This window comes from Trichomycterus rosablanca, chromosome 5 (assembly GCF_030014385.1).
Source record: "Trichomycterus rosablanca isolate fTriRos1 chromosome 5, fTriRos1.hap1, whole genome shotgun sequence".
NCBI lineage: Eukaryota > Metazoa > Chordata > Actinopteri > Siluriformes > Trichomycteridae > Trichomycterus > Trichomycterus rosablanca.
In genome coordinates, this window is record NC_085992.1 from 2,635,221 (window position 1) to 2,653,171 (window position 17,951).

Consider the following 17,951-nt stretch of genomic DNA (forward strand, 5'->3'; position numbering starts at 1 on the left):
CTGGCTATTAAAGAGCAGATTATGAAGGTTGAGAGCCACTGCTCTACAGGAACTTCTTTCAAGACGCTACAAAGTGCAGCTCGTCAAATTAACCATGATTTAAAATCCAGACTGAAAAAAATACGAACATACAGTAGACCCTTGACTTACGAACCGTTTACCATACAAACATTTTGGGTTACGAGCGATTTTTTTTTTCAACTTAACGTACGAACAAATTTCGGATTATGAACCGAAATTCGCATGTGAACGAATGGGTGTAGCTAAACCACTTAAAGCCAATAATTAGAAGGGGGATGTTCACATGGATTGTAGCAGAGCAATTATATTGATCGCAAATGCAAATTCATGGGTCAAAGATTCGAATCAACGAATCTAAACTTTGCACAAAGTTTCACCCATTTCCTCTAGCGAAATTTATTCGCACCAGAAACCGGCGCAGTGAAAACGTGGACGAATGTAAATCTTGTGAAATAAGCTGGTATAACCAGGTCCTAATGAACCTTTTACCTTATTCATGCCCGCCGCACATTGGGTGAAGAAAGCAAAAAGAATGGCCTTCTCCAGCAAAGACAAAAGGAACTCTCCTGCAATTTGGCTGGTAATCAGAAAGCAGCAGCTGGGTCAGGAGGAGGCTTTTCTTCGCCTAATGCGCAAAGCCATTCTCATGCTTTCCTCCTGGACATCAAGGAGTCATTTACCAAACATTTATCTTTTTTAAAAAGCCATTATGCCGTGTTACCGTGCTTGATTGTTTCTTTATTGAATTTGCCCAGCCCTGATACTGCGTAACGCTTCAGGTCTCGGCAAAATGATCTTTTCTTCCCTCCACCCATCTCGCTCTCTTACTCTCTCTCTCTCTCTCTTTTATTCCCTATCTCTCTCTATCTCCCCGGATCACCAGTACACTAGCAGGAGGGGGCCATAAAAAAGCAGATGACAGCCTTGTACGACACCATGAAGCAAGAGAAGGAGAAATAAAGCCCGCTTGACCGTGGTGAGGGAGCGCTCAGAAACATTAGTGTTATTGTTGTGTTGGCGTCACTGACGGCTCTCATTTGCTTGTGTACAGAGTTAATGGAATATGGCCAGGCTGTCTGACAGCTCTGTGCATCATTACAAAAGATAAAGCTGAACTGGGAAATGGTGGCCATTTACTGCACCACTGTGACTGTTGTTCGATCTGCCACTGGAACTGGAACGGCACTTTCACATGCTGTATATTAAACCTAACCCTAAGGGAACCAGACCCAGGTCAGAGTCCAGACTGGGAGTCACAGCACTGCTGCTGCAACAGCACCTCCTACTGACTGCCTGATGATATATACACTGATCAGCCACAACATTAAAACCACCTCCTGGTTTCTACACACTGTCCATCTTATCAGCTCCACCTACCATATAGAAGCACTTTGTAGTTCTACAATTACTGACTGTAGTCCTGACTGTTTCTCTGCATACTTTGTTATCTCCCTTTCATGCTGTTCTTCAATGGTCAGGACCACCACAGAGCAGGTATTATTTAGGTGGTGGATCATTCTCAGCACTGCAGTCACACTGACATGGTGGTGGTGTGTTAGTGTGTGTTGTGCTGGTATGAGTTTTTAAATACCGTGTCCACTCACTGTCCACTCTATTAGACACGCCTACCTAGTCGGTCCACCTTGTAGATGTAAAGTCAGAGACGATCGCTCATCTATTGCTGCTGTTTGAGTCGGTCATCTTCTAGACCTTCATCAGTGGTCACAGGACGCCGCCCACGGGGCGCTGTTGGCTGGATATTTTTGGTTGGTGGACTATTCTCAGACCAGCAGGGACAGTGAGGTGTTTAAAAACTCCAGCAGGGCTGCTGTGTCTGATCCACTCATACCAGCACAACACACACTAACACACCACCACCATGTCAGTGTCACTGCAGTGCTGAGAATGATCCACCACCTAAATAATACCTGCTCTGTGGGGGTCCTGTGGGGGTCCTGACCATTGAAGAACAGGGTGAAAGCAGGCTAAAAAAGCATGTAGAGAAACAGATGGACTACAGTCAGTAATTGTAGAACTACAAAGTGCTTCTATATGGTAAGTGGAGCTGATAAAATGGACAGTGAGTGTAGAAACAAGGAGGTGGTTTTAATGTTATGGCTGATCAGTGTATACACAAACACATACTGAGGTGCCAAAAGACTACAGAATCTAAATAACATGATTCTTTCTATTGCTTTATTTTTTTATCTGATCAATTTTCAATATTTTAACTTATTTAACTTGATGAAAATGTGGAAATTCAGTTAATATTTCCTAATTTTTAATTAAGAACATAAAAAGAAAACAAAATCTGACCACATTACATTGTGGTTAGAGGTGAAAAAAAAAGAGATCTGACAATCTAACAACCCTCAATAATAAGAAGAGTGAGAGTCCAAATACTTTTGACCAAATTGTGCATAGGAATGAAAAGGTGTCTCTTCAAATTATTTAATATTAAGACATACAAACCTTTATCAAGGCCCTTACTGTATAGCTGTGTTCATACTTGTGTTTAAATATGAACTCTGTGCTTCATGTGGATGCTACAGTAAAACCGTCAGTTCTCAGTAGGACACTAATGATTAACCCATTAACCAACAACCAACAAATTACTCACGGTTTCATCCATTCTGTCGGCCAAAAAGATTCAACCAGAGGAGCTTCAGGCATTAAAATCACAATCAGAAGCTGTTCCGTGTCAGTGTGGGATCTGACTGCATGTGAAACCCATGTGGATGTTCGAATCTCAGCTGTGTTATCAACCTGGCCGGGTGTCTAACAGGAACGAATGGACGTGCTGGAGGGCAGGAGGTCAACAGAGTTCTGCTGCAATCTGCTGCAAATGTGGCGTCTACTGGCTGCCTGCACAGGTGGTGGATAAACTCACTAAGAGAACGCTGGACATTAGATTATAACAATTGTTTGTTTATGACCACCTTCCTAATATTGTGTTGGTCCCTTTTGCACTGTGTGTTCTGACACCTTTCTATCAGAACCAGCATGAACTTCTTCAGCAGTTTGAGCTACAGGAGCTCGTCTGTTGGATCGGACCACACGGGCCGGCCTTCGCTCCCCACGTGCATCAATGAGTCCTGTCGCCGGTTTACCACTGTTCCTTCCTTGGACCACTGCAGGGGGGAACACCCCACAAGAGCTGCAGTTTTGGAGATGCTCTGACCCAGTTGTCTGGCTCTTGTCAAACTCACTCAGATCCTCACGCTCGCCCATTTTTCCTGCTTCTAACATCAACTTTGAGGATAAAATGTTCACTTGCTGCCTAATATATCCTAATATAGCACCCCCCCCCCCCCACTAACAGGTGCCGTGATGAAGAGATAATCAGTGTTATTCACTTCACCTGTCAGTGCTCATATTTGTATGCCTGGTCGGTGTATTTCAGTGTCTATTTTTATTAACATGTCTGTTCATTTAGACCTTTTAATGAACTGTTGGCTATATTTCTTAAATTGATCAATTCTTTATTGAGTTGTTCCCCATTTTGCCGAATCCAGTCATGGCCAGTTGAAGCTTAGCTTTCTCTTAACTTAACTGCAGAGGCTGTTATGCGTCACTTCAGACTTGGGTGCAGCCAGCTACCGCTTCTTTTCACCTGCCAGGGACGGGGTCTCACATACCCCTTTTCCACCGACGCGGATCCGGCTCCGTTCTGGTTCGCGAACTTGATTTTTTCCACCGAAAAAAAGAGGATCCACAGAGCGAACTAGCGTTCTAATCTGGCACCACAGAATACTTGGTTTTTCAGCGCGAACTGTGACGTCATCTGTGGGCGTGTCACAGTGTAGAGGTTTAGTGATGTTTTATCGCTCAAGCCGAGGGTCGCGCTGAGAGGAAAGCGCAAAACGCTTCTCACGTCAATAAACTAAAGAAAACAATAACTGCGACAAACACGTCACGTCTTCTTATCACCGACAGCTGATCCATGCTTTTTACATAAAAACGAACATCTGTAACAACAGCACAAATCCCCACAGATAATCTACACGCTCCAGCATCATGTTACTACTCTTCACTTTCGTCGTGTAACACCCACCGTTGATGACGCAGGCTTGGTTCCCAAAAACAGCTGGAAACGTGGCCGGCTCTCTACAAAACACCAAGGTTTAAAGAAACCTGAACAGAACCGGTTCAAGAACCAGAGTTCTTTTGGTGGAAAAGTGCTAACAGAGTGCAGTATCACATGCTGGGAGGTGTGCACTGCTATCTGTGATCAGCCACGCCCCTCGATCAGGCATTAGATGTCATAATTTCACATCTACATGGAACCCTGTTTTAGCCTTTGTCCCTCCCCAAACAGGCACACAGCCAATCGTGTGCCGACTGATAGCAGAGCTGAGATTCAAACACCAGACCTTGAGATCTCAGCACTGCTGGGTTAGAGTGTTTTAGCTTAAAATGATGTTGATATGAGCTCAGTAATGTGTTTCAGAATTTAATGGGACTTTATTGGCTTTTACAGTTAACTGTGGACTCACAATGATCGTTTACGGCTTTTCAAAATATAGCAGAAGTTGCATCTCTGCTTCTCAGTGCATCAAAACAGTCTGCAAGCCACTGTATCTAAACTCTATTACCACAGCAGTTTTACTCAGACAGCATATTATTATCCTGTCCATCAAATTCGAGTGCATGAGGACTGAAAAAAGAAATTCCTTTACCACACACACACACACACACAGGTTTCATTTCTTCTCATCGGCCCATGATTTGATGTAGTTTTGCAGGACGAGGGCAGCGCCACACTAAAGCCTCTGTTTAAGCTTGTTACTTTGCCTACAGGCTTCGTTTGAGCGGGACTGAGTGGTCCCTGAACGTCAGGTGCAATCGCTACGTGTATTCAGACGTATTAACGGCGGTTCGGGGTGCTGCGAGGGAGCCAGAGTCAATAAGGGCACTGGAACACGAGCACTGGAGGCTGCCAGGGGAAAAATGCCCACCTCTCTCAACTGCTGCATGCAGAAAATAGCAAGATGCATGCCGGCCTTAACCTGGCCTGACAGCCCAGGAAATGAGAGAGTGGAGAGGAGGAAAAGGTGAAAGCTGAGCCCTCTCTCTCTCTCTCTCTCTCTCTCTCTCTCTCTCTGAGACAGAACTCTGTGCTCGTTAGTGCAGAAGGTCACAGGGAGAAAACAAGAGGAGGATGAATAAGAGATGGAGCAAGAAGAGCAGAGAAAAACAATGAATAATTTGGTTGGGTAACGCCTCCTCTCGGCACCCGTCAGGCCACACTTATTCATTCATTCATTTTCACTAACTGCTGTTCCACCTACTGTCAGGTGCCTGGAGGTGAGAGAAAACTGTAGGAACTGCAGGAGGAAACCCAGATGGACATGGGAAGACAATGCCAAACTTCCTACAGACTGTAACTGGAGGAGAGGATCAAACCCAGGTCTTAGTTTAGTGGCACCAACTTTTCAAGCCGTGCCACTTATTTTTACTTCAACAGTTCATCGGATTTCACCGCCAAGATCCGAACCAGGATCTCAGCGGTTGCGTACTAGCTAATAGACCGCTGAACCACCCAAACTTGAGAGCATGATGCCAAAAAGTTAAAGCTAAAATGTCCCTGGTCGTCTTTTGTGATAAGCTTTCGGGTCAGGTTCCTTTTTGATGACCTTCCATGCAGACTGTGACATGGTAGTGATACCACCTTCTTGTAGGTCCTTTGATGCCTTTGATGACAAGCAGTCCTACATATATATTTTATGTAATTGCTATCTCTCAACATCTTAGAAATGGCAAAATTGTGTGCTGGAAAGTGCTTTGATATTTTTTAAAGCCTTGTCCCACTTTAAAGGCAACAAGCTGAATATCACTTCCTCAGTTAGGCTCTCAGGGAAGCTTAGCATATCATTTAGGAGTCAACAACAACAACAACAACAATAATAATGATAATAATACACTGCTGAGCCTCAGTGGTTGTACCCGGGTTCAATTTACTTCTAAATTCTACAACATACTGTTGGTAATTCGGTCAGTGGTAGCCTAGTGGTTGAGGTACTGGTCTAGTAATCGGAAGTTTGCTGGTTCAAGCCTCATCACTACCAGGTTGCCACAGTTGGGCCCTTTAGCAAGGTCCTTTTTTACTTTGAATAAGAGCGTCTGTAAATGGTCAGGGGTGCTTATATTTTTGCAGACACCTTTAAGTAGGGGTGGGGTGACGCATCGACGTAATCGATTACGAAAATACGTCGATTCGCAAAAACGTGGTCGACGCGTCGCAAAGTTCGCCACGCTCACTAAAAACATGGATTTCTCTGGGGAAGCTGCGGCTTAAAAACTCGCACATGAGCATCTAAAGTGTGGAAGTGTTTCTGACAGACCCAACAATGTGGTGATCTGTAAACTTTGCAAAGTGAAGATGGTTTATCACAGCAGTACGACTTCTATGCACGAGCTTTAAAGCACAAGCATCTTCAAGAAAGCAGCAAAATACGACGGTAAGTCTGTTCACATGTATTTCTCCACCCTAGAGTTATATATTAGGATTATTAACACATGTAGCTACGGTGCTAACGTTAGTAGTAGTCGCTATAAAGTTGATTTTCTATCTTTATCGCCACATGTTAGTAAAATAAATGTAACAATTAAAGTAATTTCTGCACCGTTGCTGTAGCGGTAACGTAATGTAGCACCAGACGTTATGTAAGATTGTTATTCACCCATTTTATATTTTTGTTTACTTTAATGTTGTGTTGGAGGAAGAGAAAAGTTTAAACTAACATTACAGCCTGTCACTACAGCCTGTAAATCGTTTTATTTATTTATTTGCACTTCATTGATGTAAAACTACATTTACCAGTGATTACCGTAACTACATATTACACCAGAATGAAGTAATTCCCAGTTATAACCATTTTAAGTTTGAAGTTTAGTTTTTAGGTAGAATTTTGATTCTATATTTCAGGTAAAGAGTTGCTGTGGTATACAGTGATCAAATAAAACGGTCACAGTGATTTAAATTTGAGATCTAGTGTTTGTCTGATGAGAGATCTGATAACACAGTAGTGATGATGCCCCCATCACTGTAATCCTGATCTGCTTTATGTTTCTCTTTTTAAGGGTCAAGCTAAGAAGTGTGAAGGACTTTTCAAACAAGCTGGAATATGCAAAGAAAGAATTCCTGTTGTACTGAACATCTGTAGATGTATATATGACAAATAAAGGTCCTTTACTTGAATTTTACAAGTTCTTGCTTTAATTTTAGGGAGATTTTATGTTTGAAATTACAATACAGGTACCTTTAAAACAGGTATTTTTTGCAGAATAAAGCCCTGAAGTTCTTGTATTGTGTTAAGAGATGATTAGAGATTTTTTTTTTCATTCTTTAATTTGAGCGCTAAACATAAACCCCTTTAAAATAAGCAATAAATAAGTTTAGACTAATCACTTAATCGAAAAAATAATCGTTAGATTAATCGATTGTTAGGTGCACCACTACCTTTAAGTCTCAATAAAAACGCTCTGTTCACGTCTACTGACTCACGTCTGTTACTCTGTCATATTTATTGATGGGTGCTAAAATGATTGATTAATAAATAATAATATTAATAATAACAAAGATGATAAAAAAGTGTGTCGGTCTTGGTGATGATGGAGGGCGACAATCTGCCCAAACGTCTGAGATTCGCCCTCTTCTACAGAGCTGATTCATCTTTTTTAAACGTGTTAAACCCTCATCACTGATCATTCTGAGTAATGGCTGCATGCATTATTCATGCCGACTCTTTCTCTTAATCATCGCAGCCGTTTAGATTCTGTACCGCGGTTGATGAACTCTACACTGCCTTCCTGGTGTAATATCTACTTCAGCATGGAGAAAAAATAACGATAAAGAAAAACAACCAGAGGCAATCAACACGAGACATTAAGAGTCAGCGAAACTCTGATTCATTTCCCCACCGCTGCTGCTGCTGCACCCCGTTTTCAGGCTACTGTACTAATGCTGTACGGCAGGCTGAAATGTCCCGAACAGCACTATAGGACTCCTGTACCAACTGAATGCTTGTAAAATAACCACATTTTGAAAGGACAAAAATGTTGGGGCACTTAGTTATTATTATTTATTTATTTAATTTAGCAAGGTGCTTGTTGATGTGAATCCTGTTGAGATTTTTGCATGTTTGCATGTAACGTTGTCCATATAAAATATTATTATTATTGTTGAAGTTGTTTTTATTAGGGGCGGCACGGCGGCTTGGTGGGTAGCACTGTCGCCTCACAGCGAGAAGGTCCTGGGTTTGATCTCCAGGTGGGGCGGTCCAGGTCCTTTCTGTGTGGAGTTTGCATGTTCTCCCCGTGTCTGTGTGGGTTTCTTCCCACAGTCCAAAAAACATGCAGTCAGGTTAATTGGAGACTGAATTGCCCTATAGATGAATGGGCGTGTGTATGAGTGTGTGTGTGTGTGTGTGTCTGCCCTGTGTGCCTTGCGCCCATTGAAAAGCTGGGATAAGCTCCAGCACCCCCCCCCCCGACCCTGAATGGATAAGCGGTTGAGAAAGTGACTGAGTGAGTGAGATACACTATATGGACAAAAGTGTTGGGACACTTATTTATTTAATTAATTAATTTATTCATTTTATTTTGGAAGATGCTTGCTGATGTGCATCCTGTTTTGAATGTATCATTGTCCATATAAAACCTGATGCGCCCGGTACTATATAGCTGCAGCTATAATCACACCCTATACCATAATGTAATAGAAAGAACTGAACGGAAAGCAACGATCTTTACGTTACGCCCCTGGAAATGAAAATAAAAAAAATAAAAAACTGGTGTAATTTCAGTGTGTGCTGCTGATTATGGTTCTTCTCTGGGATGTTAGTTTCTCAGCAGGAGAGGAGAACGATGAAGGAACTCATTAGTGGACTGTGATGGAACTTAATGTAAGTCTAGACTGTACCAAACTACTCTGACGCTAGGAGAACTTTGAGAACCGTCCGTCTGAGAGACAGATTAGCTTACTCTGATAAGGAGCAGGGAAGGATTCGGTTATTTCAGGGCTGTACTGAAAAAAGAACGTGCTCTCTCATCAATCAGAGCTATAAAGCTTGATTTCTCCCCAACCTCCCTCACAAACGATTCTGCTGAATTCTACTGAATCTGTGCAGCATTAATAATCAGTAATATTAAATAAAATAAAATAAAAAGCTTACACCCTTACAGTACTTACACTTAATAATGAAAGGCCAGTGATAGCTCAGTGGTTAAGGTACTGAACTAGTAAGCAGAAGGTTGCCGGTTCAAGCCCCGCCACCACCAAGTTGCCACTGTTGGGTCCCTGAGCAAGGCCCTTAACCCTCAATTGCTCATCGTGTTCAGCTCATTGTGTAAGTCGCTTTGGATAAAAGCGTCTGCTAAATGCTGAAAATGTAAAAATGTAAATGTAATAACTAGTTGACTGTTTCTGCTGATAATCAGGGCCTCTGCTTGATTTTTGGGCATGAACTAACATTACTGTTTTTATTAGTATAATTTGTATTAATTAATTAATTTATTCATAATGCGACCAACATGTAACATCATGTTTTATTTAAGTGATTTAAAATGATTTAAAGTGACAGAAATGTTATGAAAAAGTCCAAAATGAGGGGGGTTACTTTTCCACACCAGTGTACTGTTCTGCTTTCTCTCTTTATGTCCACACATTTATTTAAATAACATAAATATTAATTACAGAAAAAAAGGTTATTTAAAACAAATAATGCCAAGTTCACACTACACGACTTTACAAGTGGTCGGGTCGCTGTACAGTTCACACTACACGACTGGATCTCAGGTCGGTGTGTATTTCACACTACACGACTGATCGGCGATAAGGGGTTCCACACTACACCATCTATCACCAACTGGAATCGCAGGCGAGCTTCTCTGGTCAACGTCAACAAGTTTGTGCGCTGATGTGCAGCGTAAAATCAAAGAGAAAAAATAAATGAATCTGAGTGGATTTGACAACACAACCAGCAGGGATTGTTCTATAGTGAGTTGGATAAATATTTTTTGCAATGCAGCGTTGGTGTTTTGTAGAGAACGATAAGGTCAGAAATACTGTAAAAATTGAGTGTGTGTCCGTGTCCCACCCTGTGTTTCCCCTCACTCCTTATCTTGCATTCTCATTGGCTGTTTGACATAGCACTCATTGCCAGTAGGACGACTCATATCCAGATATTTAGCAAGCTAGATATCTCTCTTCAGTCACCGAGCCGCTCGGATTGAGTTGTTGAGTAGTTCACACATAGCGATTGAGAGCCGAGTTTTGATCGCCGAGCGAACGGCGAGTTGCTCCCGAGCCGGCAAATCTAGCGCCGACCAGTCGCCGAGCGAAAATCAGGGCAAAAACATAAAATTCGGTCTATGTAGAGAGCGCAGTATGTTTTCGAACACACCCTTAGTGGGTTCCTGCCTTGTTTTGATGTGTTCCGGTGGTTCCGGATCCACCATGATCCTTATCACAGTGAAGCAGATAATGAATATGATCCACGTCTGAGTTTGTGAGGATAAGCAGGTTGTGTTCTGGTGTGTGTTTATGATGTTGTATTGTACACAATCTACTCAGCGTGTGTGTGTGTGTGTGTGTGTGTGTGTGTGTGTGTGTGTGTGTGTGTCCAGTCCCTTGTTTTTAGAGTGCCATTTTCAGTCCTGGCGAGTGGCTGTCAGGCCAAAGGCCCCAAAGGCTTGTGGGTAATGATGCGTCTCGGCATGAAAGCCTTGAGTAGACCTTCCAGTCAGCACTGTGTGTGTGTGTGTGTGTCAGATTTACTTCAGAGGCCTTTCACACTCTCAGTGGAGAAAAACAACAACACTGCTGTCAGAAACAAGCAACACACACACACACACACACACACACCATTATCCGTCCATACTGACCTGCATACACACCACAACATCGGACATGAGAGACAGAGAGCAGAACACTGGATCCTGATTTCAGGTACCAAAAGTTCAAACCCCTCCTTCCTCATATTCATCTTCTGTTTCTTTTACTTCTTCTTACCTCTTTTTCTCTCTGCTGATCAGTACCAGGTTACACCCTGTGCCAACACCCACACAGACAAACTCACCTTAAATACATGGACCTGTTTTAATTTGTTGTTGTTGTGTTTTTCACATCTCAATCAAATTTAAAGCATTTTGTTGTTTTTTTTTTTCTTCGTAATCAATTACAATACACATACGTAAACACATGATTTGTCCAAAAATATTTGGACAGCTGAATATGACAGTGTTGGACATCACATTAAAAAAAAACAAAAAAAAACAAATGGTATTGAAATAGAAGGACCTCTGTGTGATCTTCTCATCTACAACAACAGCCGCTTATCTGAGAAGGCTTCTCACAAGACGTTGGAGTATGTTTGTGGTAATTTGTGCCCATTCAGACAAAATGTTAACATCTGTATGGGCTCTGTGCAGACCACTGGAGTTTCTTCAAACCAGACTTTTCATGTCTTCATCCCCAAACTGTTGCTGCAAATTTAGAAGTACGTGGTTGTCCCAATACTTTTGTCTGTATAGTGTATGTGGGCACCGGACCATAAGCTTGTTGGACGTCCCATCTCAAAAACAAATGGTATTGAAATAGAGTGACCTCTGTGTGATCTTCTCATCTAAAACAACAGCCGCTTATCTGAGAAGGCTTCTCACAAGACTTACAGTATGTCTGTGGGAATTTGTGCCCATTCAGACAAAATGTCAACATCTGTATGGGCTCTGTGCAGACCGCTGGAGTTTCTTCAAACCAGACTTTTCATGTCTTTAAAGAGCTTGCTTTGCATGGAAGCATAGAGTTTCATTTATATAATTGATTTATTATTAGTAACTGTTTGGCTTAGAAAGGTTGTCCCAATACGTTTTTTCATATATTGTATGTGGACACCCTATTCCAAATCCATGGGCATTAATATGGTGTTAGCCAGTCTGTCACACACACTCGCCCAGTTACTTAGTCACTGAGTCAATCCACCTATATCATGCTTTAGCGATGTGGAGGAAGGAAAGGATCAAACCCAGGCTCACTAATCCCATGTTGCAGGGAATTTGTAGGGAAAAGAGATATATATATATATATATAGATAGATAGATAGATAGATAGATAGATAGATAGATAGATAGATAGATAGATAGATAGATAGATAGATAGATACTTGATCAATCCCGAGGGAAATTATTGGAAAGCAGGGTGGGGTGTTACCATGTATTGATTCAAATATGTGTGATGCTGCAGCCTCCTGAGCTCAGTCTGATCTACTGTATAATAAACACACAGCAGCTGCACTGTACAATCCTGTCCACTAGAGGGGGTTCATCAATCTGAAACTCCAACACCCTGACACAGCACAAACAATCATGAGGATGCTTTCTGATCCTCCTCCAGTGTTCAGAACAACACCTACACCAGATTTTCAGCTGAGTTTGACCCATCAGATCACAAACCCTGTGTTTACATTTACATTCTCTGCATTTATCAGAAGCTCTTATCCAGAGCGACTTACAGAAGAGCTTCTACAGTAAACATCACCTTAATTTAGTTCAAGCAGAGAACAGTCCAAGAACACAAATCAGCAGAAACCCTGTTAGAACAAAGGCTTTTTTATAGAAATAAATGTTTGTTTATTAAGATTTTAACGTCATGTTTTACTCTTTGATTACATTCATGACAGGAACGATAGTTACTCATCACACAAGATTCATCATTTCTCAAGTTTATATCGAACACAGTCATGGACAATTTTGTATCTCCAATTCATCACACTTGCACGTCTTTAGACTGTGGGAGAAAACCGGAGCACCCGGAGGAAACCCACGCAGACACGGGGAGAACATGCAAACTCCACACAGAAAGGACCCGGACCACCCCACCTGGGGATTGAACCCAGGACCTTCTTGCTGTAAGCCGACAGTGCTACCCACTTAGCCATTGTGCCGCCTTTTAGAAATAAATAAAGAACGTTATAAGTATGTTAGTTCTCAGCTTAAGTGCTTAGTAAATAGCTGTTTACACACTATATGTGAATAACCTTACTTACTTAATTATTAATATTTTAGCCACATCAGTAGCGAACAGGTGTATATAATCAGTTATATAAAAGAAATATGCTTTCAGATTTGTGGTTACAGTTTAGAAAGGTATTTTTCTGTTTCGGCATGAACCCCTCTGGTCCACTGATTGTCTAAGACATGGTGTAATGAGGTTTTGCAGACCTGCTCATAACACATCAGTAAGTCGCCCTTACTTACTGCACTTTTGACCAAATGGATACAAAGTAGGAATGTAACGATACACTCTACCCACGATGCGATGCGATTCACGATACTGGGTTCACGATACGATTTTTTTCCCGACAAATTATGACAAAGTTTCCTTTTATTATTTCTCTTTAAAAAAATAAATACTGTATTTGTGCGTATTTTTTATTTATCTAAATAATTAATGCTCTTTTATTTCTGAGGTAGGTACAAACTATGCAAAACAATTCTGCACATTTCCCTTTGAAATGAAATAAATCCCACATTAAATAAATAAATGAATAATACAAATAAAGAAAGCATCCTCACATCAATTCATTTGGCTGGAAAATTCCGAACCTGGCAACCCTGTAGTGACGTCAACCGGGTGAGGTGAATAGCGCCAGCGCCCTCTGCTGATTAAAGTGAATATCGATTCATTATACATGTAAACCGATTTGAATCGTTACACGTGAGTCGATTTTTAACTGTCTTGTGGTGCATCGTGACATCCCTAATATAAAGTCCCACAGGCACACTTCCAGAACAGAGCAGGCTGTTCTGACCCATGGATTTGGAATGGGTTGTCCAACAATATCATGGTCAGGTGTCGACGTAATTTGACAATGACGTTGGATAAGAAGTCCTGTCTCCAAAACAAGATTCCAATTCATTCCAGACATGTCAGCTGATGGACAGTGGTACAATCATGCTAGAACACACGAAGGCCTTCCTCAAACTGTGCCATAAAGCTGAAATCATATTAATTATTTAATACAATAGTATTTACATACCTGTTAGCAATCGATGTAGCTAAAAAAATACCTGAATTTAGTGTCTACATACTTTTGGCCAGTAGGTGTATCTTGTAGTTCTAATGCTGTCTGACACGCATTATTTTCACACCTTTCAAAGAGGGATAAACATGATTGCTTGTTTGACCGCATTACTTCATACACAGTCCGTACAGACCTCAGAGAAAATCACATTTGCACACATTGTACATTGTGGTACGATCCCAAACTTAATGTGAACCACAGTTTTTTTAGAAGGACCAGCGATCGTTAACCACAGGCGCACTCAGAAATCAAAAAAGTACTTACAGCTTTCAATGTGTACCAAACTCAGGGTTCAAACAGACTGAGGTCTGAGACCAAAAATGTCGATGTAAAAACTCCCAAAGTGCTAAAGGTAGGAATACAAGAGACAAGAAGAAACAGAAGAGAGAGAGCGAGACAGAGAGAGAGAGAGTGAGAGAGTAAATGGAAGAGAGAAAGCACAAAATCCGTGTCTGATTACGGATGCCACGTGACGGCACGGGCCGCCTGATTAACTGAGTCACCGTCAGATATTACACAGTCATTTGTGCACTGATTAACCTGCCGTGATGGAGCAAGCAGATGGGCTTCTGGGAATAAAAAAAAATGAGTGGGATGTTTACGTGCGCCGGCCCTAAATTCACCCGGAGAATAGATTTGATCCGGAGACGTGAGTTAGCAAAAAGAAATTGGATTGCGACTCCGACGAGAGTAACGAGCTTCTGTTAGTTCGTGTTTATCAGGTCAGAGCGATTATTTTCATCTGAGCTGTTTGTCATTTGTCGGAAAGTTGACGAACTAAAGGTGAGAAACCCTCGTTACTTATCACCACGTTCTTTATCAACAGTTAGCTACAAAAGCAGCGGCACTTCCACCGAGACGGAAGCAGATCTGTGCGCCGACTCTGACTGCAGCTCTGCAGCTAATTAATCTCATGCTAATACTAATCTACAGGCTGAAACCCGCTGAGTGCAGATGGCATTAACTACAGTCGGAATTTTGGGACGGAGAGCCATGGGGACACGTAACAAAAACCTTCTTGCTTTAATTTAAGAATTTGGCTGGACAGGATGTAGAACGATGGTATTAAACTGCATCTATTAAAGAAAAGTATCATCTATAATACACTCACTCACTCACTCACTCACTTTCTTAACCACTTATCCATTCAAGGTCGTGAGGGGTGCTGGAGCCTATCCCAGCTTTTTCAATGGGCGCAAGGCACACAGTAACACCCTGGACGGGTCGCCAGTCCATCGCAGGGCAGACACACACGTACACCCATTCACCTATAGTAATAGTCAATAATTTCCTTCGGGATAAATCTATCTATCTATCTATCTATCTATCTATCTATCTATCTATCTATCTATCTATCTAATCTATCTATAATCTATCTATCTATCTATCTATCTATCTAATCTATCTATCTATCTATCTATCTATCTATCTAATCTATCTATAATCTATCTATCTATCTATCTATCTATCTATCTATCTATCTATCTATCTATCTATCTATCTATCTATCTATCTATCTATCTATCTATCTATCTATCTATCTATCTATCTATCTATCTATCTATCTATCTATCTATCTATAGGGCAATTCAGCATCTCCAATTAACCTGACTGCATGTTTTTGGACTGTGGGAGGACACACAAGGTTCATCACTTCTCAAGGTTATATCAAACACAGTCGTGGACAGTTTTGTGTCTCCACTTCATCACACTTGCACGTCTTTAGACTGTGGGAGGAAACCCATGCAGACACGGGGAGAACATGCAAACTCTGCACAGAAGGGACCCGGACCGCCCCGCCTGGGGATCGAACCCAGGACCTTCTTGCTGTGAGGCGACAGTGCTACCCCAGAGCCACCGTGCCGCCCATCTATAATACGATACACTTTCACTTCTACACTTTTATCCCTCCCTACTTTTGCTTACAACTCATTATTTTCTATTCCCTTACAATTCTTACACTGGAAGAGGAGAGCCACAGACTACCAGCTCACCCGTCCTCTCCAACTCCAACATAAACCAGCTTCTGTACACCAGCCAGTGGTGGATTCTCACAAAGAGCCATTTCTTTTATGGAGAGTCACGATATGCTCTGTGTGTTCTTTTACTACTCATGCCAAAGCCTCAGTTGCATGTCACATATTTAATTCAGATCTAAACCTAGATCAAATCCTAAACCTAACAGACTATATGGCCAAAAGTACTTAGACACACGAACATGAGCTTGTTGTACACCCCAATTAAAAAATTAATGGCATTAAAATAGAATGACCTCTATGTGATCTTTAAACTGAGCTTTTCTTCATGTCTTTACAGAGCTTGCTTTGTGCACAGTGGGGGTACAGTCATGCTGGAACAGAGAAGGGCCTTCCCTAAACAGTTACAAAGTTGAAAGCAGATCATTTCCTTTATATAATAAACTTATTACACTTGTTAGCGATTGTTGTGGCTGAAACTCATAAATGTAATAATTATAAGGGGTGTCCTAATATCTTTGTCTGTGTTTGAAAACCTAGTGCGCTCTCTACATAGACGCATTTTACGTCATCCTAGGCGCGCTCCCAAGAAGGAGGCTGGACGGGGCGCCAGTCCATCGCAGGGCAGACACAGCATCCGATGCTGCCTTAGCGGTGAAGGCAATCCCAGCATTCAGTGCGGCACAATTTTTCTTACAAAAAAACAAAAAATATGAGGTTTGGACTATGGAGAGCAACGAGCAACGAACGGAATTATTTTAATTATAAACTTGCACAAGTGTTTTTATTTGCAAATTTGGGCTCGTCAGCGAATGTAACCGTTTTCGGTACACGGAGGGAGATATTAGTTGACATGCTAGCACGTTGTGCCACCTCATCCCATTGATTTGAATGGCATGATGCTAATTGTGTTAGCTTAGTATGCGAAAACTGATGGAATCGCTAAGTAGAGCGTTCGAATAACCTGACTTATGAGTCGATGACTTATTAGAATCCTCTCTACTGAGGCAGCTGCCTGTGTAGGCAGCAAGGCAGCTCACTAGGTTTCCGAACACGCCCATAGTGTGTGTTTCTTTGTGTGTCGGAGTGTGTGTGTGTGTGTGTGTGTGTGTGTGCATCATTTTATAGCCTAAAACTTCATTTACATTTACACCATTTATTTAGCGGACGCTTTTATCCGAAGTGACTTACAGTACAGTGACAGTATGCAGTGTAAGCCACTGAAGGTTAAGGGCCTTGCTCAAGGGCCCAACAGTGGCAACCTGGTGGGGCTTGAACCAGTGACCTTTCAATTACTAGTCCAGTACCTTAACCATTAGGCTACAACTGCCCATCATTTCCATGAAGGGAACAATCATGATCCTGAAAATTAGAATCTATCAGCGTTCTCCGTCTCACTCCTGATTAAGAACCGTTCTGATCTCAACATCCAGCTGCTTTAGAACCATCAAACGCCTGAAAGCTTCGCAAACTCCCAGTTTCCATTTCCCTGACTTAAGGCCCAGTGAGTTGATTGCTAGCAGATGCCGATTTGCATCCTTAAATTAACCAACTGCTCTTTGCAGCTTGAGCGGATCTAAGCCTCTAATAATGATTAGCATGAGTGGCTAATGGGGCAGAGGCCTTACCAAGAGGATCTGCTACCAAGACCTGCTAAATCTCAAAACGCTGCTTAATCTGCACAAAAAAATGTACTTACACCTACACCGGGGCGTACGTACTGTTACAGTGACTCACAGAAACAACAGAACGCTGACCAAACTGAGCTCCAAACACATTAAGAATTATTAAAGCAAACAGGATGATTACTCGTGTGAATAAGAAGATAAATACATATCCTCACTTCATCATTCTGGGTGATAATAATAAT

General features: G+C 41.8%; 1 protein-coding gene across 12 annotated transcripts in view; it reads right to left on the bottom strand.

Annotated features, from left to right (window-relative positions):
- Positions 1-17,951, bottom strand: part of tenm3 (teneurin transmembrane protein 3) — an 861,875-nt gene that overhangs the window by 749,835 nt on the left and 94,089 nt on the right. Inside the window, exon 1 of one of the 12 annotated variants that reach the window (XM_062995506.1) lies at positions 13,597-13,670. The exons of the other annotated variants lie outside the window; for them this stretch is intronic. The gene's annotated coding sequence lies outside the window, so the exon portion shown is untranslated. Of the gene's footprint in view, positions 1-13,596; positions 13,671-17,951 lie in introns of those variants that run through there. 12 annotated transcript variants of the gene reach the window in all.